The 23,722-nt window shown below is 46.6% G+C and overlaps 15 non-coding genes across 15 annotated transcripts; all 15 read left to right on the forward strand.

The window, feature by feature from the left end:
* Positions 1-339: 339 nt before the first annotated feature.
* LOC142282302 (U2 spliceosomal RNA) lies at positions 340-530 on the forward strand. The gene has a single exon (XR_012744234.1). It is a non-coding gene; the product is annotated as a U2 spliceosomal RNA (small nuclear RNA).
* A 1,387-nt stretch (positions 531-1,917) lies between these two features.
* On the forward strand, positions 1,918-2,108 carry LOC142282314 (U2 spliceosomal RNA). The gene has a single exon (XR_012744245.1). It is a non-coding gene; the product is annotated as a U2 spliceosomal RNA (small nuclear RNA).
* Positions 2,109-3,495: 1,387 nt separating this feature from the next.
* On the forward strand, positions 3,496-3,686 carry LOC142282315 (U2 spliceosomal RNA). The gene has a single exon (XR_012744246.1). It is a non-coding gene; the product is annotated as a U2 spliceosomal RNA (small nuclear RNA).
* A 1,387-nt stretch (positions 3,687-5,073) lies between these two features.
* On the forward strand, positions 5,074-5,264 carry LOC142282316 (U2 spliceosomal RNA). The gene has a single exon (XR_012744247.1). It is a non-coding gene; the product is annotated as a U2 spliceosomal RNA (small nuclear RNA).
* A 1,387-nt stretch (positions 5,265-6,651) lies between these two features.
* Positions 6,652-6,842, forward strand: LOC142282317 (U2 spliceosomal RNA). The gene has a single exon (XR_012744248.1). It is a non-coding gene; the product is annotated as a U2 spliceosomal RNA (small nuclear RNA).
* Positions 6,843-8,229: 1,387 nt separating this feature from the next.
* LOC142282303 (U2 spliceosomal RNA) lies at positions 8,230-8,420 on the forward strand. The gene has a single exon (XR_012744235.1). It is a non-coding gene; the product is annotated as a U2 spliceosomal RNA (small nuclear RNA).
* A 1,387-nt stretch (positions 8,421-9,807) lies between these two features.
* LOC142282304 (U2 spliceosomal RNA) lies at positions 9,808-9,998 on the forward strand. The gene has a single exon (XR_012744236.1). It is a non-coding gene; the product is annotated as a U2 spliceosomal RNA (small nuclear RNA).
* Positions 9,999-11,385: 1,387 nt separating this feature from the next.
* On the forward strand, positions 11,386-11,576 carry LOC142282305 (U2 spliceosomal RNA). Its single transcript, XR_012744237.1, has one exon. It is a non-coding gene; the product is annotated as a U2 spliceosomal RNA (small nuclear RNA).
* A 1,387-nt stretch (positions 11,577-12,963) lies between these two features.
* Positions 12,964-13,154, forward strand: LOC142282306 (U2 spliceosomal RNA). The gene has a single exon (XR_012744238.1). It is a non-coding gene; the product is annotated as a U2 spliceosomal RNA (small nuclear RNA).
* Positions 13,155-15,339: 2,185 nt separating this feature from the next.
* Positions 15,340-15,539, forward strand: LOC142282313 (U2 spliceosomal RNA). Its single transcript, XR_012744244.1, has one exon. It is a non-coding gene; the product is annotated as a U2 spliceosomal RNA (small nuclear RNA).
* Positions 15,540-16,926: 1,387 nt separating this feature from the next.
* On the forward strand, positions 16,927-17,117 carry LOC142282307 (U2 spliceosomal RNA). The gene has a single exon (XR_012744239.1). It is a non-coding gene; the product is annotated as a U2 spliceosomal RNA (small nuclear RNA).
* A 1,387-nt stretch (positions 17,118-18,504) lies between these two features.
* Positions 18,505-18,695, forward strand: LOC142282308 (U2 spliceosomal RNA). Its single transcript, XR_012744240.1, has one exon. It is a non-coding gene; the product is annotated as a U2 spliceosomal RNA (small nuclear RNA).
* Positions 18,696-20,082: 1,387 nt separating this feature from the next.
* On the forward strand, positions 20,083-20,273 carry LOC142282309 (U2 spliceosomal RNA). Its single transcript, XR_012744241.1, has one exon. It is a non-coding gene; the product is annotated as a U2 spliceosomal RNA (small nuclear RNA).
* A 1,387-nt stretch (positions 20,274-21,660) lies between these two features.
* On the forward strand, positions 21,661-21,851 carry LOC142282311 (U2 spliceosomal RNA). The gene has a single exon (XR_012744242.1). It is a non-coding gene; the product is annotated as a U2 spliceosomal RNA (small nuclear RNA).
* Positions 21,852-23,238: 1,387 nt separating this feature from the next.
* Positions 23,239-23,429, forward strand: LOC142282312 (U2 spliceosomal RNA). The gene has a single exon (XR_012744243.1). It is a non-coding gene; the product is annotated as a U2 spliceosomal RNA (small nuclear RNA).
* The last annotated feature ends 293 nt before the right edge of the window (positions 23,430-23,722 follow it).

Here is a 23,722-nt window from a genome sequence, read left to right on the forward strand (position 1 = left end):
AAGGGCTTTCTACGGGTAAGGATGGCAAAGGGTGGCAGTGACGGAAAGTCAGGCAACCTGTCCTGTCCGTCTTTTTGTATCGTGAATTGGAAAGACTGCAAGGGGGAGGGGAGTTGCTTGCGCCCTAAAGGAGGAGTTATTCAGATTCATTGCAGTGGGCGGCGGCTGCAAAACGCACCATTCTTCTTGTTTTGGCTCTGCAAAGCAGCCTTTTCAAGGGTTGGCTTGGGTGACAAAATGTCTTGTGTAGGCGTGGGTTTGTCTCCCTCTCGCTCTCTCTCCCTAAGATGTGTCCGGCATAGGCCAGGGTGCCACTCGAGGCCCAAACCAATTCTGGTTATCGCTTCTCGGCCTTTTGGCTAAGATCAAGTGTAGTATCTGTTCTTATCAGTTTAATATCTGATACGTCCCCTATCTGGGGACCATATATTAAATGGATTTTTAGAACAGGGAGATGGAAAAAGAGCTTGCTCTGTCCACTCCACGCATTGACCTGGTATTGCAGTACCTCCAGGAACGGTGCACCCCTTCTTAACCCAGTTTCCAAAAGCAGAACTCAATTCACCTGATTCATATTAGCCCGATTTAATGAATTGGAAGAAAGCATACGTCTTCATATGCACCTCAATTTGGCCCATTCACTTTTCACACTTCCTCCTTTTGTTTTTTATCTTTCACACTTTTGACTTTCTTTATTCATCCAAATAGCAAACTCATCACCACTCAACCTGACCAACTCGGCTATGTCCCCGTGCTGCAGTTCTCTGTCTTATCTAGATCATTTGCAATTGAATGGAATAGATCCCTTTTGGACAAAGTGGATTCACCTGCTGCTGCAGTGACCACAGGTGTGATAACATCTAGAATTGGCATCTGGTGCGATCTCTCCGCTTCCACTCCAAAGAAAGTTACCTGTTTATTCCTATCATGCATTGGTTTTTGGGGTTTTCTTTGAGTAATGATGATCTCTTTAGTAGTCTGTTGGCGCCCTCTCCTGGAGGAATAGTTTGCTTGCTCTTGGACATTCTAAAAGAGAGGTCATGATAGACATTGAGCTTCTGAGCTCAATTGGGGACAGTCATGGGTGATGAATGTTTGCAACCTACTGCGAAGCCTCATACCGCAATATAAGGAACGTCAAATACTAAGAAAGGGCGGCCTATGAAAGAATTACTACTTTCAATAAGTACACTTAAACGGCTAATTGGGAATAGAAAAACTGTAAAAAGCCCTCTGAGAAAGCCCCCCTCTAACCTTTGATAGTAAGCTTTTCTGTAGTCTGCCTGTTGATGTATTTTCCGTTTGAACTGTGCACAACATGAAGAGACGGAACACTGGCGGCTTGTCACAATGCCCCCCGATGACATCACAATAGCGCTGCTGCCTAGAAAACAAGCTGCGCAGAAGAAGTTGTTCTTTGGGTGGGAGGGTGGGCTAGTGGAAGGAGGGGGCAATCTCTTTTTTTCCCGGGTGGTAGGGGGATGACAGGAGAAGGGAAGCGGGTGGTGAGAAAGGTACAGAGGGCAGGGTTTGGGGGCTGGGAAGGAAAGGGAAAAGATTAGGGTTTGGGGATGATGAAAGGGCTTTCTACGGGTAAGGATGGCAAAGGGTGGCAGTGACGGAAAGTCAGGCAACCTGTCCTGTCCGTCTTTTTGTATCGTGAATTGGAAAGACTGCAAGGGGGAGGGGAGTTGCTTGCGCCCTAAAGGAGGAGTTATTCAGATTCATTGCAGTGGGCGGCGGCTGCAAAACGCACCATTCTTCTTGTTTTGGCTCTGCAAAGCAGCCTTTTCAAGGGTTGGCTTGGGTGACAAAATGTCTTGTGTAGGCGTGGGTTTGTCTCCCTCTCGCTCTCTCTCCCTAAGATGTGTCCGGCATAGGCCAGGGTGCCACTCGAGGCCCAAACCAATTCTGGTTATCGCTTCTCGGCCTTTTGGCTAAGATCAAGTGTAGTATCTGTTCTTATCAGTTTAATATCTGATACGTCCCCTATCTGGGGACCATATATTAAATGGATTTTTAGAACAGGGAGATGGAAAAAGAGCTTGCTCTGTCCACTCCACGCATTGACCTGGTATTGCAGTACCTCCAGGAACGGTGCACCCCTTCTTAACCCAGTTTCCAAAAGCAGAACTCAATTCACCTGATTCATATTAGCCCGATTTAATGAATTGGAAGAAAGCATACGTCTTCATATGCACCTCAATTTGGCCCATTCACTTTTCACACTTCCTCCTTTTGTTTTTTATCTTTCACACTTTTGACTTTCTTTATTCATCCAAATAGCAAACTCATCACCACTCAACCTGACCAACTCGGCTATGTCCCCGTGCTGCAGTTCTCTGTCTTATCTAGATCATTTGCAATTGAATGGAATAGATCCCTTTTGGACAAAGTGGATTCACCTGCTGCTGCAGTGACCACAGGTGTGATAACATCTAGAATTGGCATCTGGTGCGATCTCTCCGCTTCCACTCCAAAGAAAGTTACCTGTTTATTCCTATCATGCATTGGTTTTTGGGGTTTTCTTTGAGTAATGATGATCTCTTTAGTAGTCTGTTGGCGCCCTCTCCTGGAGGAATAGTTTGCTTGCTCTTGGACATTCTAAAAGAGAGGTCATGATAGACATTGAGCTTCTGAGCTCAATTGGGGACAGTCATGGGTGATGAATGTTTGCAACCTACTGCGAAGCCTCATACCGCAATATAAGGAACGTCAAATACTAAGAAAGGGCGGCCTATGAAAGAATTACTACTTTCAATAAGTACACTTAAACGGCTAATTGGGAATAGAAAAACTGTAAAAAGCCCTCTGAGAAAGCCCCCCTCTAACCTTTGATAGTAAGCTTTTCTGTAGTCTGCCTGTTGATGTATTTTCCGTTTGAACTGTGCACAACATGAAGAGACGGAACACTGGCGGCTTGTCACAATGCCCCCCGATGACATCACAATAGCGCTGCTGCCTAGAAAACAAGCTGCGCAGAAGAAGTTGTTCTTTGGGTGGGAGGGTGGGCTAGTGGAAGGAGGGGGCAATCTCTTTTTTTCCCGGGTGGTAGGGGGATGACAGGAGAAGGGAAGCGGGTGGTGAGAAAGGTACAGAGGGCAGGGTTTGGGGGCTGGGAAGGAAAGGGAAAAGATTAGGGTTTGGGGATGATGAAAGGGCTTTCTACGGGTAAGGATGGCAAAGGGTGGCAGTGACGGAAAGTCAGGCAACCTGTCCTGTCCGTCTTTTTGTATCGTGAATTGGAAAGACTGCAAGGGGGAGGGGAGTTGCTTGCGCCCTAAAGGAGGAGTTATTCAGATTCATTGCAGTGGGCGGCGGCTGCAAAACGCACCATTCTTCTTGTTTTGGCTCTGCAAAGCAGCCTTTTCAAGGGTTGGCTTGGGTGACAAAATGTCTTGTGTAGGCGTGGGTTTGTCTCCCTCTCGCTCTCTCTCCCTAAGATGTGTCCGGCATAGGCCAGGGTGCCACTCGAGGCCCAAACCAATTCTGGTTATCGCTTCTCGGCCTTTTGGCTAAGATCAAGTGTAGTATCTGTTCTTATCAGTTTAATATCTGATACGTCCCCTATCTGGGGACCATATATTAAATGGATTTTTAGAACAGGGAGATGGAAAAAGAGCTTGCTCTGTCCACTCCACGCATTGACCTGGTATTGCAGTACCTCCAGGAACGGTGCACCCCTTCTTAACCCAGTTTCCAAAAGCAGAACTCAATTCACCTGATTCATATTAGCCCGATTTAATGAATTGGAAGAAAGCATACGTCTTCATATGCACCTCAATTTGGCCCATTCACTTTTCACACTTCCTCCTTTTGTTTTTTATCTTTCACACTTTTGACTTTCTTTATTCATCCAAATAGCAAACTCATCACCACTCAACCTGACCAACTCGGCTATGTCCCCGTGCTGCAGTTCTCTGTCTTATCTAGATCATTTGCAATTGAATGGAATAGATCCCTTTTGGACAAAGTGGATTCACCTGCTGCTGCAGTGACCACAGGTGTGATAACATCTAGAATTGGCATCTGGTGCGATCTCTCCGCTTCCACTCCAAAGAAAGTTACCTGTTTATTCCTATCATGCATTGGTTTTTGGGGTTTTCTTTGAGTAATGATGATCTCTTTAGTAGTCTGTTGGCGCCCTCTCCTGGAGGAATAGTTTGCTTGCTCTTGGACATTCTAAAAGAGAGGTCATGATAGACATTGAGCTTCTGAGCTCAATTGGGGACAGTCATGGGTGATGAATGTTTGCAACCTACTGCGAAGCCTCATACCGCAATATAAGGAACGTCAAATACTAAGAAAGGGCGGCCTATGAAAGAATTACTACTTTCAATAAGTACACTTAAACGGCTAATTGGGAATAGAAAAACTGTAAAAAGCCCTCTGAGAAAGCCCCCCTCTAACCTTTGATAGTAAGCTTTTCTGTAGTCTGCCTGTTGATGTATTTTCCGTTTGAACTGTGCACAACATGAAGAGACGGAACACTGGCGGCTTGTCACAATGCCCCCCGATGACATCACAATAGCGCTGCTGCCTAGAAAACAAGCTGCGCAGAAGAAGTTGTTCTTTGGGTGGGAGGGTGGGCTAGTGGAAGGAGGGGGCAATCTCTTTTTTTCCCGGGTGGTAGGGGGATGACAGGAGAAGGGAAGCGGGTGGTGAGAAAGGTACAGAGGGCAGGGTTTGGGGGCTGGGAAGGAAAGGGAAAAGATTAGGGTTTGGGGATGATGAAAGGGCTTTCTACGGGTAAGGATGGCAAAGGGTGGCAGTGACGGAAAGTCAGGCAACCTGTCCTGTCCGTCTTTTTGTATCGTGAATTGGAAAGACTGCAAGGGGGAGGGGAGTTGCTTGCGCCCTAAAGGAGGAGTTATTCAGATTCATTGCAGTGGGCGGCGGCTGCAAAACGCACCATTCTTCTTGTTTTGGCTCTGCAAAGCAGCCTTTTCAAGGGTTGGCTTGGGTGACAAAATGTCTTGTGTAGGCGTGGGTTTGTCTCCCTCTCGCTCTCTCTCCCTAAGATGTGTCCGGCATAGGCCAGGGTGCCACTCGAGGCCCAAACCAATTCTGGTTATCGCTTCTCGGCCTTTTGGCTAAGATCAAGTGTAGTATCTGTTCTTATCAGTTTAATATCTGATACGTCCCCTATCTGGGGACCATATATTAAATGGATTTTTAGAACAGGGAGATGGAAAAAGAGCTTGCTCTGTCCACTCCACGCATTGACCTGGTATTGCAGTACCTCCAGGAACGGTGCACCCCTTCTTAACCCAGTTTCCAAAAGCAGAACTCAATTCACCTGATTCATATTAGCCCGATTTAATGAATTGGAAGAAAGCATACGTCTTCATATGCACCTCAATTTGGCCCATTCACTTTTCACACTTCCTCCTTTTGTTTTTTATCTTTCACACTTTTGACTTTCTTTATTCATCCAAATAGCAAACTCATCACCACTCAACCTGACCAACTCGGCTATGTCCCTGTGCTGCAGTTCTCTGTCTTATCTAGATCATTTGCAATTGAATGGAATAGATCCCTTTTGGACAAAGTGGATTCACCTGCTGCTGCAGTGACCACAGGTGTGATAACATCTAGAATTGGCATCTGGTGCGATCTCTCCGCTTCCACTCCAAAGAAAGTTACCTGTTTATTCCTATCATGCATTGGTTTTTGGGGTTTTCTTTGAGTAATGATGATCTCTTTAGTAGTCTGTTGGCGCCCTCTCCTGGAGGAATAGTTTGCTTGCTCTTGGACATTCTAAAAGAGAGGTCATGATAGACATTGAGCTTCTGAGCTCAATTGGGGACAGTCATGGGTGATGAATGTTTGCAACCTACTGCGAAGCCTCATACCGCAATATAAGGAACGTCAAATACTAAGAAAGGGCGGCCTATGAAAGAATTACTACTTTCAATAAGTACACTTAAACGGCTAATTGGGAATAGAAAAACTGTAAAAAGCCCTCTGAGAAAGCCCCCCTCTAACCTTTGATAGTAAGCTTTTCTGTAGTCTGCCTGTTGATGTATTTTCCGTTTGAACTGTGCACAACATGAAGAGACGGAACACTGGCGGCTTGTCACAATGCCCCCCGATGACATCACAATAGCGCTGCTGCCTAGAAAACAAGCTGCGCAGAAGAAGTTGTTCTTTGGGTGGGAGGGTGGGCTAGTGGAAGGAGGGGGCAATCTCTTTTTTTCCCGGGTGGTAGGGGGATGACAGGAGAAGGGAAGCGGGTGGTGAGAAAGGTACAGAGGGCAGGGTTTGGGGGCTGGGAAGGAAAGGGAAAAGATTAGGGTTTGGGGATGATGAAAGGGCTTTCTACGGGTAAGGATGGCAAAGGGTGGCAGTGACGGAAAGTCAGGCAACCTGTCCTGTCCGTCTTTTTGTATCGTGAATTGGAAAGACTGCAAGGGGGAGGGGAGTTGCTTGCGCCCTAAAGGAGGAGTTATTCAGATTCATTGCAGTGGGCGGCGGCTGCAAAACGCACCATTCTTCTTGTTTTGGCTCTGCAAAGCAGCCTTTTCAAGGGTTGGCTTGGGTGACAAAATGTCTTGTGTAGGCGTGGGTTTGTCTCCCTCTCGCTCTCTCTCCCTAAGATGTGTCCGGCATAGGCCAGGGTGCCACTCGAGGCCCAAACCAATTCTGGTTATCGCTTCTCGGCCTTTTGGCTAAGATCAAGTGTAGTATCTGTTCTTATCAGTTTAATATCTGATACGTCCCCTATCTGGGGACCATATATTAAATGGATTTTTAGAACAGGGAGATGGAAAAAGAGCTTGCTCTGTCCACTCCACGCATTGACCTGGTATTGCAGTACCTCCAGGAACGGTGCACCCCTTCTTAACCCAGTTTCCAAAAGCAGAACTCAATTCACCTGATTCATATTAGCCCGATTTAATGAATTGGAAGAAAGCATACGTCTTCATATGCACCTCAATTTGGCCCATTCACTTTTCACACTTCCTCCTTTTGTTTTTTATCTTTCACACTTTTGACTTTCTTTATTCATCCAAATAGCAAACTCATCACCACTCAACCTGACCAACTCGGCTATGTCCCCGTGCTGCAGTTCTCTGTCTTATCTAGATCATTTGCAATTGAATGGAATAGATCCCTTTTGGACAAAGTGGATTCACCTGCTGCTGCAGTGACCACAGGTGTGATAACATCTAGAATTGGCATCTGGTGCGATCTCTCCGCTTCCACTCCAAAGAAAGTTACCTGTTTATTCCTATCATGCATTGGTTTTTGGGGTTTTCTTTGAGTAATGATGATCTCTTTAGTAGTCTGTTGGCGCCCTCTCCTGGAGGAATAGTTTGCTTGCTCTTGGACATTCTAAAAGAGAGGTCATGATAGACATTGAGCTTCTGAGCTCAATTGGGGACAGTCATGGGTGATGAATGTTTGCAACCTACTGCGAAGCCTCATACCGCAATATAAGGAACGTCAAATACTAAGAAAGGGCGGCCTATGAAAGAATTACTACTTTCAATAAGTACACTTAAACGGCTAATTGGGAATAGAAAAACTGTAAAAAGCCCTCTGAGAAAGCCCCCCTCTAACCTTTGATAGTAAGCTTTTCTGTAGTCTGCCTGTTGATGTATTTTCCGTTTGAACTGTGCACAACATGAAGAGACGGAACACTGGCGGCTTGTCACAATGCCCCCCGATGACATCACAATAGCGCTGCTGCCTAGAAAACAAGCTGCGCAGAAGAAGTTGTTCTTTGGGTGGGAGGGTGGGCTAGTGGAAGGAGGGGGCAATCTCTTTTTTTCCCGGGTGGTAGGGGGATGACAGGAGAAGGGAAGCGGGTGGTGAGAAAGGTACAGAGGGCAGGGTTTGGGGGCTGGGAAGGAAAGGGAAAAGATTAGGGTTTGGGGATGATGAAAGGGCTTTCTACGGGTAAGGATGGCAAAGGGTGGCAGTGACGGAAAGTCAGGCAACCTGTCCTGTCCGTCTTTTTGTATCGTGAATTGGAAAGACTGCAAGGGGGAGGGGAGTTGCTTGCGCCCTAAAGGAGGAGTTATTCAGATTCATTGCAGTGGGCGGCGGCTGCAAAACGCACCATTCTTCTTGTTTTGGCTCTGCAAAGCAGCCTTTTCAAGGGTTGGCTTGGGTGACAAAATGTCTTGTGTAGGCGTGGGTTTGTCTCCCTCTCGCTCTCTCTCCCTAAGATGTGTCCGGCATAGGCCAGGGTGCCACTCGAGGCCCAAACCAATTCTGGTTATCGCTTCTCGGCCTTTTGGCTAAGATCAAGTGTAGTATCTGTTCTTATCAGTTTAATATCTGATACGTCCCCTATCTGGGGACCATATATTAAATGGATTTTTAGAACAGGGAGATGGAAAAAGAGCTTGCTCTGTCCACTCCACGCATTGACCTGGTATTGCAGTACCTCCAGGAACGGTGCACCCCTTCTTAACCCAGTTTCCAAAAGCAGAACTCAATTCACCTGATTCATATTAGCCCGATTTAATGAATTGGAAGAAAGCATACGTCTTCATATGCACCTCAATTTGGCCCATTCACTTTTCACACTTCCTCCTTTTGTTTTTTATCTTTCACACTTTTGACTTTCTTTATTCATCCAAATAGCAAACTCATCACCACTCAACCTGACCAACTCGGCTATGTCCCCGTGCTGCAGTTCTCTGTCTTATCTAGATCATTTGCAATTGAATGGAATAGATCCCTTTTGGACAAAGTGGATTCACCTGCTGCTGCAGTGACCACAGGTGTGATAACATCTAGAATTGGCATCTGGTGCGATCTCTCCGCTTCCACTCCAAAGAAAGTTACCTGTTTATTCCTATCATGCATTGGTTTTTGGGGTTTTCTTTGAGTAATGATGATCTCTTTAGTAGTCTGTTGGCGCCCTCTCCTGGAGGAATAGTTTGCTTGCTCTTGGACATTCTAAAAGAGAGGTCATGATAGACATTGAGCTTCTGAGCTCAATTGGGGACAGTCATGGGTGATGAATGTTTGCAACCTACTGCGAAGCCTCATACCGCAATATAAGGAACGTCAAATACTAAGAAAGGGCGGCCTATGAAAGAATTACTACTTTCAATAAGTACACTTAAACGGCTAATTGGGAATAGAAAAACTGTAAAAAGCCCTCTGAGAAAGCCCCCCTCTAACCTTTGATAGTAAGCTTTTCTGTAGTCTGCCTGTTGATGTATTTTCCGTTTGAACTGTGCACAACATGAAGAGACGGAACACTGGCGGCTTGTCACAATGCCCCCCGATGACATCACAATAGCGCTGCTGCCTAGAAAACAAGCTGCGCAGAAGAAGTTGTTCTTTGGGTGGGAGGGTGGGCTAGTGGAAGGAGGGGGCAATCTCTTTTTTTCCCGGGTGGTAGGGGGATGACAGGAGAAGGGAAGCGGGTGGTGAGAAAGGTACAGAGGGCAGGGTTTGGGGGCTGGGAAGGAAAGGGAAAAGATTAGGGTTTGGGGATGATGAAAGGGCTTTCTACGGGTAAGGATGGCAAAGGGTGGCAGTGACGGAAAGTCAGGCAACCTGTCCTGTCCGTCTTTTTGTATCGTGAATTGGAAAGACTGCAAGGGGGAGGGGAGTTGCTTGCGCCCTAAAGGAGGAGTTATTCAGATTCATTGCAGTGGGCGGCGGCTGCAAAACGCACCATTCTTCTTGTTTTGGCTCTGCAAAGCAGCCTTTTCAAGGGTTGGCTTGGGTGACAAAATGTCTTGTGTAGGCGTGGGTTTGTCTCCCTCTCGCTCTCTCTCCCTAAGATGTGTCCGGCATAGGCCAGGGTGCCACTCGAGGCCCAAACCAATTCTGGTTATCGCTTCTCGGCCTTTTGGCTAAGATCAAGTGTAGTATCTGTTCTTATCAGTTTAATATCTGATACGTCCCCTATCTGGGGACCATATATTAAATGGATTTTTAGAACAGGGAGATGGAAAAAGAGCTTGCTCTGTCCACTCCACGCATTGACCTGGTATTGCAGTACCTCCAGGAACGGTGCACCCCTTCTTAACCCAGTTTCCAAAAGCAGAACTCAATTCACCTGATTCATATTAGCCCGATTTAATGAATTGGAAGAAAGCATACGTCTTCATATGCACCTCAATTTGGCCCATTCACTTTTCACACTTCCTCCTTTTGTTTTTTATCTTTCACACTTTTGACTTTCTTTATTCATCCAAATAGCAAACTCATCACCACTCAACCTGACCAACTCGGCTATGTCCCCGTGCTGCAGTTCTCTGTCTTATCTAGATCATTTGCAATTGAATGGAATAGATCCCTTTTGGACAAAGTGGATTCACCTGCTGCTGCAGTGACCACAGGTGTGATAACATCTAGAATTGGCATCTGGTGCGATCTCTCCGCTTCCACTCCAAAGAAAGTTACCTGTTTATTCCTATCATGCATTGGTTTTTGGGGTTTTCTTTGAGTAATGATGATCTCTTTAGTAGTCTGTTGGCGCCCTCTCCTGGAGGAATAGTTTGCTTGCTCTTGGACATTCTAAAAGAGAGGTCATGATAGACATTGAGCTTCTGAGCTCAATTGGGGACAGTCATGGGTGATGAATGTTTGCAACCTACTGCGAAGCCTCATACCGCAATATAAGGAACGTCAAATACTAAGAAAGGGCGGCCTATGAAAGAATTACTACTTTCAATAAGTACACTTAAACGGCTAATTGGGAATAGAAAAACTGTAAAAAGCCCTCTGAGAAAGCCCCCCTCTAACCTTTGATAGTAAGCTTTTCTGTAGTCTGCCTGTTGATGTATTTTCCGTTTGAACTGTGCACAACATGAAGAGACGGAACACTGGCGGCTTGTCACAATGCCCCCCGATGACATCACAATAGCGCTGCTGCCTAGAAAACAAGCTGCGCAGAAGAAGTTGTTCTTTGGGTGGGAGGGTGGGCTAGTGGAAGGAGGGGGCAATCTCTTTTTTTCCCGGGTGGTAGGGGGATGACAGGAGAAGGGAAGCGGGTGGTGAGAAAGGTACAGAGGGCAGGGTTTGGGGGCTGGGAAGGAAAGGGAAAAGATTAGGGTTTGGGGATGATGAAAGGGCTTTCTACGGGTAAGGATGGCAAAGGGTGGCAGTGACGGAAAGTCAGGCAACCTGTCCTGTCCGTCTTTTTGTATCGTGAATTGGAAAGACTGCAAGGGGGAGGGGAGTTGCTTGCGCCCTAAAGGAGGAGTTATTCAGATTCATTGCAGTGGGCGGCGGCTGCAAAACGCACCATTCTTCTTGTTTTGGCTCTGCAAAGCAGCCTTTTCAAGGGTTGGCTTGGGTGACAAAATGTCTTGTGTAGGCGTGGGTTTGTCTCCCTCTCGCTCTCTCTCCCTAAGATGTGTCCGGCATAGGCCAGGGTGCCACTCGAGGCCCAAACCAATTCTGGTTATCGCTTCTCGGCCTTTTGGCTAAGATCAAGTGTAGTATCTGTTCTTATCAGTTTAATATCTGATACGTCCCCTATCTGGGGACCATATATTAAATGGATTTTTAGAACAGGGAGATGGAAAAAGAGCTTGCTCTGTCCACTCCACGCATTGACCTGGTATTGCAGTACCTCCAGGAACGGTGCACCCCTTCTTAACCCAGTTTCCAAAAGCAGAACTCAATTCACCTGATTCATATTAGCCCGATTTAATGAATTGGAAGAAAGCATACGTCTTCATATGCACCTCAATTTGGCCCATTCACTTTTCACACTTCCTCCTTTTGTTTTTTATCTTTCACACTTTTGACTTTCTTTATTCATCCAAATAGCAAACTCATCACCACTCAACCTGACCAACTCGGCTATGTCCCCGTGCTGCAGTTCTCTGTCTTATCTAGATCATTTGCAATTGAATGGAATAGATCCCTTTTGGACAAAGTGGATTCACCTGCTGCTGCAGTGACCACAGGTGTGATAACATCTAGAATTGGCATCTGGTGCGATCTCTCCGCTTCCACTCCAAAGAAAGTTACCTGTTTATTCCTATCATGCATTGGTTTTTGGGGTTTTCTTTGAGTAATGATGATCTCTTTAGTAGTCTGTTGGCGCCCTCTCCTGGAGGAATAGTTTGCTTGCTCTTGGACATTCTAAAAGAGAGGTCATGATAGACATTGAGCTTCTGAGCTCAATTGGGGACAGTCATGGGTGATGAATGTTTGCAACCTACTGCGAAGCCTCATACCGCAATATAAGGAACGTCAAATACTAAGAAAGGGCGGCCTATGAAAGAATTACTACTTTCAATAAGTACACTTAAACGGCTAATTGGGAATAGAAAAACTGTAAAAAGCCCTCTGAGAAAGCCCCCCTCTAACCTTTGATAGTAAGCTTTTCTGTAGTCTGCCTGTTGATGTATTTTCCGTTTGAACTGTGCACAACATGAAGAGACGGAACACTGGCGGCTTGTCACAATGCCCCCCGATGACATCACAATAGCGCTGCTGCCTAGAAAACAAGCTGCGCAGAAGAAGTTGTTCTTTGGGTGGGAGGGTGGGCTAGTGGAAGGAGGGGGCAATCTCTTTTTTTCTCGGGTGGTAGGGGGATGACAGGAGAAGGGAAGCGGGTGGTGAGAAAGGTACAGAGGGCAGGGTTTGGGGGCTGGGAAGGAAAGGGAAAAGATTAGGGTTTGGGGATGATGAAAGGGCTTTCTACGGGTAAGGATGGCAAAGGGTGGCAGTGACGGAAAGTCAGGCAACCTGTCCTGTCCGTCTTTTTGTATCGTGAATTGGGAAGACTGCAAGGGGGAGGGGAGTTGCTTGCGCCCTAAAGGAGGAGTTATTCAGATTCATTGCAGTGGGCGGCGGCTGCAAAACGCACCATTCTTCTTGTTTTGGCTCTGCAAAGCAGCCTTTTCAAGGGTTGGCTTGGGTGACAAAATGTCTTGTGTAGGCGTGGGTTTGTCTCCCTCTCGCTCTCTCTCCCTAAGATGTGTCCGGCATAGGCCAGGGTGCCACTCGAGGCCCAAACCAATTCTGGTTATCGCTTCTCGGCCTTTTGGCTAAGATCAAGTGTAGTATCTGTTCTTATCAGTTTAATATCTGATACGTCCCCTATCTGGGGACCATATATTAAATGGATTTTTAGAACAGGGAGATGGAAAAAGAGCTTGCTCTGTCCACTCCACGCATTGACCTGGTATTGCAGTACCTCCAGGAACGGTGCACCCCTTCTTAACCCAGTTTCCAAAAGCAGAACTCAATTCACCTGATTCATATTAGCCCGATTTAATGAATTGGAAGAAAGCATACGTCTTCATATGCACCTCAATTTGGCCCATTCACTTTTCACACTTCCTCCTTTTGTTTTTTATCTTTCACACTTTTGACTTTCTTTATTCATCCAAATAGCAAACTCATCACCACTCAACCTGACCAACTCGGCTATGTCCCCGTGCTGCAGTTCTCTGTCTTATCTAGATCATTTGCAATTGAATGGAATAGATCCCTTTTGGACAAAGTGGATTCACCTGCTGCTGCAGTGACCACAGGTGTGATAACATCTAGAATTGGCATCTGGTGCGATCTCTCCGCTTCCACTCCAAAGAAAGTTACCTGTTTATTCCTATCATGCATTGGTTTTTGGGGTTTTCTTTGAGTAATGATGATCTCTTTAGTAGTCTGTTGGCGCCCTCTCCTGGAGGAATAGTTTGCTTGCTCTTGGACATTCTAAAAGAGAGGTCATGATAGACATTGAGCTTCTGAGCTCAATTGGGGACAGTCATGGGTGATGAATGTTTGCAACCTACTGCGAAGCCTCATACCGCAATATAAGGAACGTCAAATACTAAGAAAGGGCGGCCTATGAAAGAATTACTACTTTCAATAAGTACACTTAAACGGCTAATTGGGAATAGAAAAACTGTAAAAAGCCCTCTGAGAAAGCCCCCCTCTAACCTTTGATAGTAAGCTTTTCTGTAGTCTGCCTGTTGATGTATTTTCCGTTTGAACTGTGCACAACATGAAGAGACGGAACACTGGCGGCTTGTCACAATGCCCCCCGATGACATCACAATAGCGCTGCTGCCTAGAAAACAAGCTGCGCAGAAGAAGTTGTTCTTTGGGTGGGAGGGTGGGCTAGTGGAAGGAGGGGGCAATCTCTTTTTTTCCCGGGTGGTAGGGGGATGACAGGAGAAGGGAAGCGGGTGGTGAGAAAGGTACAGAGGGCAGGGTTTGGGGGCTGGGAAGGAAAGGGAAAAGATTAGGGTTTGGGGATGATGAAAGGGCTTTCTACGGGTAAGGATGGCAAAGGGTGGCAGTGACGGAAAGTCAGGCAACCTGTCCTGTCCGTCTTTTTGTATCGTGAATTGGAAAGACTGCAAGGGGGAGGGGAGTTGCTTGCGCCCTAAAGGAGGAGTTATTCAGATTCATTGCAGTGGGCGGCGGCTGCAAAACGCACCATTCTTCTTGTTTTGGCTCTGCAAAGCAGCCTTTTCAAGGGTTGGCTTGGGTGACAAAATGTCTTGTGTAGGCGTGGGTTTGTCTCCCTCTCGCTCTCTCTCCCTAAGATGTGTCCGGCATAGGCCAGGGTGCCACTCGAGGCCCAAACCAATTCTGGTTATCGCTTCTCGGCCTTTTGGCTAAGATCAAGTGTAGTGTTGTTCGAAGAGGTGGTTTAAGCTCCAGGCCACCTTAGTACAATGATACAATGCACACTGGAAGGTTGCGCTTGCTAGTACTCTGGGTGGATAGTATATTCATCTAGAGGAAAACATGGCCCTACCAGGATCGAGGCTATTAGACTGAGTAAGGGTGGGGGGCTATGGTACAACGTGCCCCAGGACTGACGACCCTGGAGTGAGTCTGAGCTTGCTGGCTTGGGACCCCGGCAAGCCTTGGGCTCTGTAGCACACCGTACCTTGCCTTTTCATTCTTTTTGAGCATATTACCCTATCCCGGCCTTCTGGCTAGGAAGGGAAATTTTTACAATCCCGGTCGGAGGTCTGGTCAGCTTTGGGCTGAGAAACTAACACCCGGTTGGAGGTCTGGGTCAGCTTCGGCTGAGAAACCAACACCCGGTTGGAGGTCTGGGTCAGCTTCGGCTGAGAAACCAACACCCGGTTGGAGGTCCGGTTAGCCTTGGGCTGAGAAACCAACACCGGTTGACGGTCCGGGCAGTTTCGGTTGCGAGACCAACAACTAGTAGCTCTCTACTCCACTTGGGTAAGATGCCTGGGTGGACGCTGGGAGCAACGACAAGGCTCAACCAGGCTTCGGCTTGGGGGAGCACCGAAGATCCCTGACCCTTGCTGTGGCCTTCTGGCTCGGAGGGACGGGGTTGATTTTTGGAGACCCTCTCCTCACGGTGGGGTCCACACGAATCCTAGCCTTTGCACTGTTTTTGGTGTGACTTCGGTCATGCATTTTTTGTGGTGCTTTGGAAAGCTTCATTAAATCAAAAAAAATCTGTTCTTATCAGTTTAATATCTGATACGTCCCCTATCTGGGGACCATATATTAAATGGATTTTTAGAACAGGGAGATGGAAAAAGAGCTTGCTCTGTCCACTCCACGCATTGACCTGGTATTGCAGTACCTCCAGGAACGGTGCACCCCTTCTTAACCCAGTTTCCAAAAGCAGAACTCAATTCACCTGATTCATATTAGCCCGATTTAATGAATTGGAAGAAAGCATACGTCTTCATATGCACCTCAATTTGGCCCATTCACTTTTCACACTTCCTCCTTTTGTTTTTTATCTTTCACACTTTTGACTTTCTTTATTCATCCAAATAGCAAACTCATCACCACTCAACCTGACCAACTCGGCTATGTCCCCGTGCTGCAGTTCTCTGTCTTATCTAGATCATTTGCAATTGAATGGAATAGATCCCTTTTGGACAAAGTGGATTCACCTGCTGCTGCAGTGACCACAGGTGTGATAACATCTAGAATTGGCATCTGGTGCGATCTCTCCGCTTCCACTCCAAAGAAAGTTACCTGTTTATTCCTATCATGCATTGGTTTTTGGGGTTTTCTTTGAGTAATGATGATCTCTTTAGTAGTCTGTTGGCGCCCTCTCCTGGAGGAATAGTTTGCTTGCTCTTGGACATTCTAAAAGAGAGGTCATGATAGACATTGAGCTTCTGAGCTCAATTGGGGACAGTCATGGGTGATGAATGTTTGCAACCTACTGCGAAGCCTCATACCGCAATATAAGGAACGTCAAATACTAAGAAAGGGCGGCCTATGAAAGAATTACTACTTTCAATAAGTACACTTAAACGGCTAATTGGGAATAGAAAAACTGTAAAAAGCCCTCTGAGAAAGCCCCCCTCTAACCTTTGATAGTAAGCTTTTCTGTAGTCTGCCTGTTGATGTATTTTCCGTTTGAACTGTGCACAACATGAAGAGACGGAACACTGGCGGCTTGTCACAATGCCCCCCGATGACATCACAATAGCGCTGCTGCCTAGAAAACAAGCTGCGCAGAAGAAGTTGTTCTTTGGGTGGGAGGGTGGGCTAGTGGAAGGAGGGGGCAATCTCTTTTTTTCCCGGGTGGTAGGGGGATGACAGGAGAAGGGAAGCGGGTGGTGAGAAAGGTACAGAGGGCAGGATTTGGGGGCTGGGAAGGAAAGGGAAAAGATTAGGGTTTGGGGATGATGAAAGGGCTTTCTACGGGTAAGGATGGCAAAGGGTGGCAGTGACGGAAAGTCAGGCAACCTGTCCTGTCCGTCTTTTTGTATCGTGAATTGGAAAGACTGCAAGGGGGAGGGGAGTTGCTTGCGCCCTAAAGGAGGAGTTATTCAGATTCATTGCAGTGGGCGGCGGCTGCAAAACGCACCATTCTTCTTGTTTTGGCTCTGCAAAGCAGCCTTTTCAAGGGTTGGCTTGGGTGACAAAATGTCTTGTGTAGGCGTGGGTTTGTCTCCCTCTCGCTCTCTCTCCCTAAGATGTGTCCGGCATAGGCCAGGGTGCCACTCGAGGCCCAAACCAATTCTGGTTATCGCTTCTCGGCCTTTTGGCTAAGATCAAGTGTAGTATCTGTTCTTATCAGTTTAATATCTGATACGTCCCCTATCTGGGGACCATATATTAAATGGATTTTTAGAACAGGGAGATGGAAAAAGAGCTTGCTCTGTCCACTCCACGCATTGACCTGGTATTGCAGTACCTCCAGGAACGGTGCACCCCTTCTTAACCCAGTTTCCAAAAGCAGAACTCAATTCACCTGATTCATATTAGCCCGATTTAATGAATTGGAAGAAAGCATACGTCTTCATATGCACCTCAATTTGGCCCATTCACTTTTCACACTTCCTCCTTTTGTTTTTTATCTTTCACACTTTTGACTTTCTTTATTCATCCAAATAGCAAACTCATCACCACTCAACCTGACCAACTCGGCTATGTCCCCGTGCTGCAGTTCTCTGTCTTATCTAGATCATTTGCAATTGAATGGAATAGATCCCTTTTGGACAAAGTGGATTCACCTGCTGCTGCAGTGACCACAGGTGTGATAACATCTAGAATTGGCATCTGGTGCGATCTCTCCGCTTCCACTCCAAAGAAAGTTACCTGTTTATTCCTATCATGCATTGGTTTTTGGGGTTTTCTTTGAGTAATGATGATCTCTTTAGTAGTCTGTTGGCGCCCTCTCCTGGAGGAATAGTTTGCTTGCTCTTGGACATTCTAAAAGAGAGGTCATGATAGACATTGAGCTTCTGAGCTCAATTGGGGACAGTCATGGGTGATGAATGTTTGCAACCTACTGCGAAGCCTCATACCGCAATATAAGGAACGTCAAATACTAAGAAAGGGCGGCCTATGAAAGAATTACTACTTTCAATAAGTACACTTAAACGGCTAATTGGGAATAGAAAAACTGTAAAAAGCCCTCTGAGAAAGCCCCCCTCTAACCTTTGATAGTAAGCTTTTCTGTAGTCTGCCTGTTGATGTATTTTCCGTTTGAACTGTGCACAACATGAAGAGACGGAACACTGGCGGCTTGTCACAATGCCCCCCGATGACATCACAATAGCGCTGCTGCCTAGAAAACAAGCTGCGCAGAAGAAGTTGTTCTTTGGGTGGGAGGGTGGGCTAGTGGAAGGAGGGGGCAATCTCTTTTTTTCCCGGGTGGTAGGGGGATGACAGGAGAAGGGAAGCGGGTGGTGAGAAAGGTACAGAGGGCAGGGTTTGGGGGCTGGGAAGGAAAGGGAAAAGATTAGGGTTTGGGGATGATGAAAGGGCTTTCTACGGGTAAGGATGGCAAAGGGTGGCAGTGACGGAAAGTCAGGCAACCTGTCCTGTCCGTCTTTTTGTATCGTGAATTGGAAAGACTGCAAGGGGGGGGGGAGTTGCTTGCGCCCTAAAGGAGGAGTTATTCAGATTCATTGCAGTGGGCGGCGGCTGCAAAACGCACCATTCTTCTTGTTTTGGCTCTGCAAAGCAGCCTTTTCAAGGGTTGGCTTGGGTGACAAAATGTCTTGTGTAGGCGTGGGTTTGTCTCCCTCTCGCTCTCTCTCCCTAAGATGTGTCCGGCATAGGCCAGGGTGCCACTCGAGGCCCAAACCAATTCTGGTTATCGCTTCTCGGCCTTTTGGCTAAGATCAAGTGTAGTATCTGTTCTTATCAGTTTAATATCTGATACGTCCCCTATCTGGGGACCATATATTAAATGGATTTTTAGAACAGGGAGATGGAAAAAGAGCTTGCTCTGTCCACTCCACGCATTGACCTGGTATTGCAGTACCTCCAGGAACGGTGCACCCCTTCTTAACCCAGTTTCCAAAAGCAGAACTCAATTCACCTGATTCATATTAGCCCGATTTAATGAATTGGAAGAAAGCATACGTCTTCATATGCACCTCAATTTGGCCCATTCACTTTTCACACTTCCTCCTTTTGTTTTTTATCTTTCACACTTTTGACTTTCTTTATTCATCCAAATAGCAAACTCATCACCACTCAACCTGACCAACTCGGCTATGTCCCCGTGCTGCAGTTCTCTGTCTTATCTAGATCATTTGCAATTGAATGGAATAGATCCCTTTTGGACAAAGTGGATTCACCTGCTGCTGCAGTGACCACAGGTGTGATAACATCTAGAATTGGCATCTGGTGCGATCTCTCCGCTTCCACTCCAAAGAAAGTTACCTGTTTATTCCTATCATGCATTGGTTTTTGGGGTTTTCTTTGAGTAATGATGATCTCTTTAGTAGTCTGTTGGCGCCCTCTCCTGGAGGAATAGTTTGCTTGCTCTTGGACATTCTAAAAGAGAGGTCATGATAGACATTGAGCTTCTGAGCTCAATTGGGGACAGTCATGGGTGATGAATGTTTGCAACCTACTGCGAAGCCTCATACCGCAATATAAGGAACGTCAAATACTAAGAAAGGGCGGCCTATGAAAGAATTACTACTTTCAATAAGTACACTTAAACGGCTAATTGGGAATAGAAAAACTGTAAAAAGCCCTCTGAGAAAGCCCCCCTCTAACCTTTGATAGTAAGCTTTTCTGTAGTCTGCCTGTTGATGTATTTTCCGTTTGAACTGTGCACAACATGAAGAGACGGAACACTGGCGGCTTGTCACAATGCCCCCCGATGACATCACAATAGCGCTGCTGCCTAGAAAACAAGCTGCGCAGAAGAAGTTGTTCTTTGGGTGGGAGGGTGGGCTAGTGGAAGGAGGGGGCAATCTCTTTTTTTCCCGGGTGGTAGGGGGATGACAGGAGAAGGGAAGCGGGTGGTGAGAAAGGTACAGAGGGCAGGGTTTGGGGGCTGGGAAGGAAAGGGAAAAGATTAGGGTTTGGGGATGATGAAAGGGCTTTCTACGGGTAAGGATGGCAAAGGGTGGCAGTGACGGAAAGTCAGGCAACCTGTCCTGTCCGTCTTTTTGTATCGTGAATTGGAAAGACTGCAAGGGGGAGGGGAGTTGCTTGCGCCCTAAAGGAGGAGTTATTCAGATTCATTGCAGTGGGCGGCGGCTGCAAAACGCACCATTCTTCTTGTTTTGGCTCTGCAAAGCAGCCTTTTCAAGGGTTGGCTTGGGTGACAAAATGTCTTGTGTAGGCGTGGGTTTGTCTCCCTCTCGCTCTCTCTCCCTAAGATGTGTCCGGCATAGGCCAGGGTGCCACTCGAGGCCCAAACCAATTCTGGTTATCGCTTCTCGGCCTTTTGGCTAAGATCAAGTGTAGTATCTGTTCTTATCAGTTTAATATCTGATACGTCCCCTATCTGGGGACCATATATTAAATGGATTTTTAGAACAGGGAGATGGAAAAAGAGCTTGCTCTGTCCACTCCACGCATTGACCTGGTATTGCAGTACCTCCAGGAACGGTGCACCCCTTCTTAACCCAGTTTCCAAAAGCAGAACTCAATTCACCTGATTCATATTAGCCCGATTTAATGAATTGGAAGAAAGCATACGTCTTCATATGCACCTCAATTTGGCCCATTCACTTTTCACACTTCCTCCTTTTGTTTTTTATCTTTCACACTTTTGACTTTCTTTATTCATCCAAATAGCAAACTCATCACCACTCAACCTGACCAACTCGGCTATGTCCCCGTGCTGCAGTTCTCTGTCTTATCTAGATCATTTGCAATTGAATGGAATAGATCCCTTTTGGACAAAGTGGATTCACCTGCTGCTGCAGTGACCACAGGTGTGATAACATCTAGAATTGGCATCTGGTGCGATCTCTCCGCTTCCACTCCAAAGAAAGTTACCTGTTTATTCCTATCATGCATTGGTTTTTGGGGTTTTCTTTGAGTAATGATGATCTCTTTAGTAGTCTGTTGGCGCCCTCTCCTGGAGGAATAGTTTGCTTGCTCTTGGACATTCTAAAAGAGAGGTCATGATAGACATTGAGCTTCTGAGCTCAATTGGGGACAGTCATGGGTGATGAATGTTTGCAACCTACTGCGAAGCCTCATACCGCAATATAAGGAACGTCAAATACTAAGAAAGGGCGGCCTATGAAAGAATTACTACTTTCAATAAGTACACTTAAACGGCTAATTGGGAATAGAAAAACTGTAAAAAGCCCTCTGAGAAAGCCCCCCTCTAACCTTTGATAGTAAGCTTTTCTGTAGTCTGCCTGTTGATGTATTTTCCGTTTGAACTGTGCACAACATGAAGAGACGGAACACTGGCGGCTTGTCACAATGCCCCCCGATGACATCACAATAGCGCTGCTGCCTAGAAAACAAGCTGCGCAGAAGAAGTTGTTCTTTGGGTGGGAGGGTGGGCTAGTGGAAGGAGGGGGCAATCTCTTTTTTTCCCGGGTGGTAGGGGGATGACAGGAGAAGGGAAGCGGGTGGTGAGAAAGGTACAGAGGGCAGGGTTTGGGGGCTGGGAAGGAAAGGGAAAAGATTAGGGTTTGGGGATGATGAAAGGGCTTTCTACGGGTAAGGATGGCAAAGGGTGGCAGTGACGGAAAGTCAGGCAACCTGTCCTGTCCGTCTTTTTGTATCGTGAATTGGAAAGACTGCAAGGGGGAGGGGAGTTGCTTGCGCCCTAAAGGAGGAGTTATTCAGATTCATTGCAGTGGGCGGCGGCTGCAAAACGCACCATTCTTCTTGTTTTGGCTCTGCAAAGCAGCCTTTTCAAGGGTTGGCTTGGGTGACAAAATGTCTTGTGTAGGCGTGGGTTTGTCTCCCTCTCGCTCTCTCTCCCTAAGATGTGTCCGGCATAGGCCAGGGTGCCACTCGAGGCCCAAACCAATTCTGGTTATCGCTTCTCGGCCTTTTGGCTAAGATCAAGTGTAGTATCTGTTCTTATCAGTTTAATATCTGATACGTCCCCTATCTGGGGACCATATATTAAATGGATTTTTAGAACAGGGAGATGGAAAAAGAGCTTGCTCTGTCCACTCCACGCATTGACCTGGTATTGCAGTACCTCCAGGAACGGTGCACCCCTTCTTAACCCAGTTTCCAAAAGCAGAACTCAATTCACCTGATTCATATTAGCCCGATTTAATGAATTGGAAGAAAGCATACGTCTTCATATGCACCTCAATTTGGCCCATTCACTTTTCACACTTCCTCCTTTTGTTTTTTATCTTTCACACTTTTGACTTTCTTTATTCATCCAAATAGCAAACTCATCACCACTCAACCTGACCAACTCGGCTATGTCCCCGTGCTGCAGTTCTCTGTCTTATCTAGATCATTTGCAATTGAATGGAATAGATCCCTTTTGGACAAAGTGGATTCACCTGCTGCTGCAGTGACCACAGGTGTGATAACATCTAGAATTGGCATCTGGTGCGATCTCTCCGCTTCCACTCCAAAGAAAGTTACCTGTTTATTCCTATCATGCATTGGTTTTTGGGGTTTTCTTTGAGTAATGATGATCTCTTTAGTAGTCTGTTGGCGCCCTCTCCTGGAGGAATAGTTTGCTTGCTCTTGGACATTCTAAAAGAGAGGTCATGATAGACATTGAGCTTCTGAGCTCAATTGGGGACAGTCATGGGTGATGAATGTTTGCAACCTACTGCGAAGCCTCATACCGCAATATAAGGAACGTCAAATACTAAGAAAGGGCGGCCTATGAAAGAATTACTACTTTCAATAAGTACACTTAAACGGCTAATTGGGAATAGAAAAACTGTAAAAAGCCCTCTGAGAAAGCCCCCCTCTAACCTTTGATAGTAAGCTTTTCTGTAGTCTGCCTGTTGATGTATTTTCCGTTTGAACTGTGCACAACATGAAGAGACGGAACACTGGCGGCTTGTCACAATGCCCCCCGATGACATCACAATAGCGCTGCTGCCTAGAAAACAAGCTGCGCAGAAGAAGTTGTTCTTTGGGTGGGAGGGTGGGCTAGTGGAAGGAGGGGGCAATCTCTTTTTTTCCCGGGTGGTAGGGGGATGACAGGAGAAGGGAAGCGGGTGGTGAGAAAGGTACAGAGGGCAGGGTTTGGGGGCTGGGAAGGAAAGGGAAAAGATTAGGGTTTGGGGATGATGAAAGGGCTTTCTACGGGTAAGGATGGCAAAGGGTGGCAGTGACGGAAAGTCAGGCAACCTGTCCTGTCCGTCTTTTTGTATCGTGAATTGGAAAGACTGCAAGGGGGAGGGGAGTTGCTTGCGCCCTAAAGGAGGAGTTATTCAGATTCATTGCAGTGGGCGGCGGCTGCAAAACGCACCATTCTTCTTGTTTTGGCTCTGCAAAGCAGCCTTTTCAAGGGTTGGCTTGGGTGACAAAATGTCTTGTGTAGGCGTGGGTTTGTCTCCCTCTCGCTCTCTCTCCCTAAGATGTGTCCGGCATAGGCCAGGGTGCCACTCGAGGCCCAAACCAATTCTGGTTATCGCTTCTCGGCCTTTTGGCTAAGATCAAGTGTAGTATCTGTTCTTATCAGTTTAATATCTGATACGTCCCCTATCTGGGGACCATATATTAAATGGATTTTTAGAACAGGGAGATGGAAAAAGAGCTTGCTCTGTCCACTCCACGCATTGACCTGGTATTGCAGTACCTCCAGGAACGGTGCACCCCTTCTTAACCCAGTTTCCAAAAGCAGAACTCAATTCACCTGATTCATATTAGCCCGATTTAATGAATTGGAAGAAAGCATACGTCTTCATATGCACCTCAATTTGGCCCATTCACTTTTCACACTTCCTCCTTTTGTTTTTTATCTTTCACACTTTTGACTTTCTTTATTCATCCAAATAGCAAACTCATCACCACTCAACCTGACCAACTCGGCTATGTCCCCGTGCTGCAGTTCTCTGTCTTATCTAGATCATTTGCAATTGAATGGAATAGATCCCTTTTGGACAAAGTGGAT

The sequence above is a fragment of the Anomaloglossus baeobatrachus genome, unplaced genomic scaffold (genome assembly GCF_048569485.1).
Source record: "Anomaloglossus baeobatrachus isolate aAnoBae1 unplaced genomic scaffold, aAnoBae1.hap1 Scaffold_5041, whole genome shotgun sequence".
Classification (NCBI taxonomy): domain Eukaryota; kingdom Metazoa; phylum Chordata; class Amphibia; order Anura; family Aromobatidae; genus Anomaloglossus; species Anomaloglossus baeobatrachus.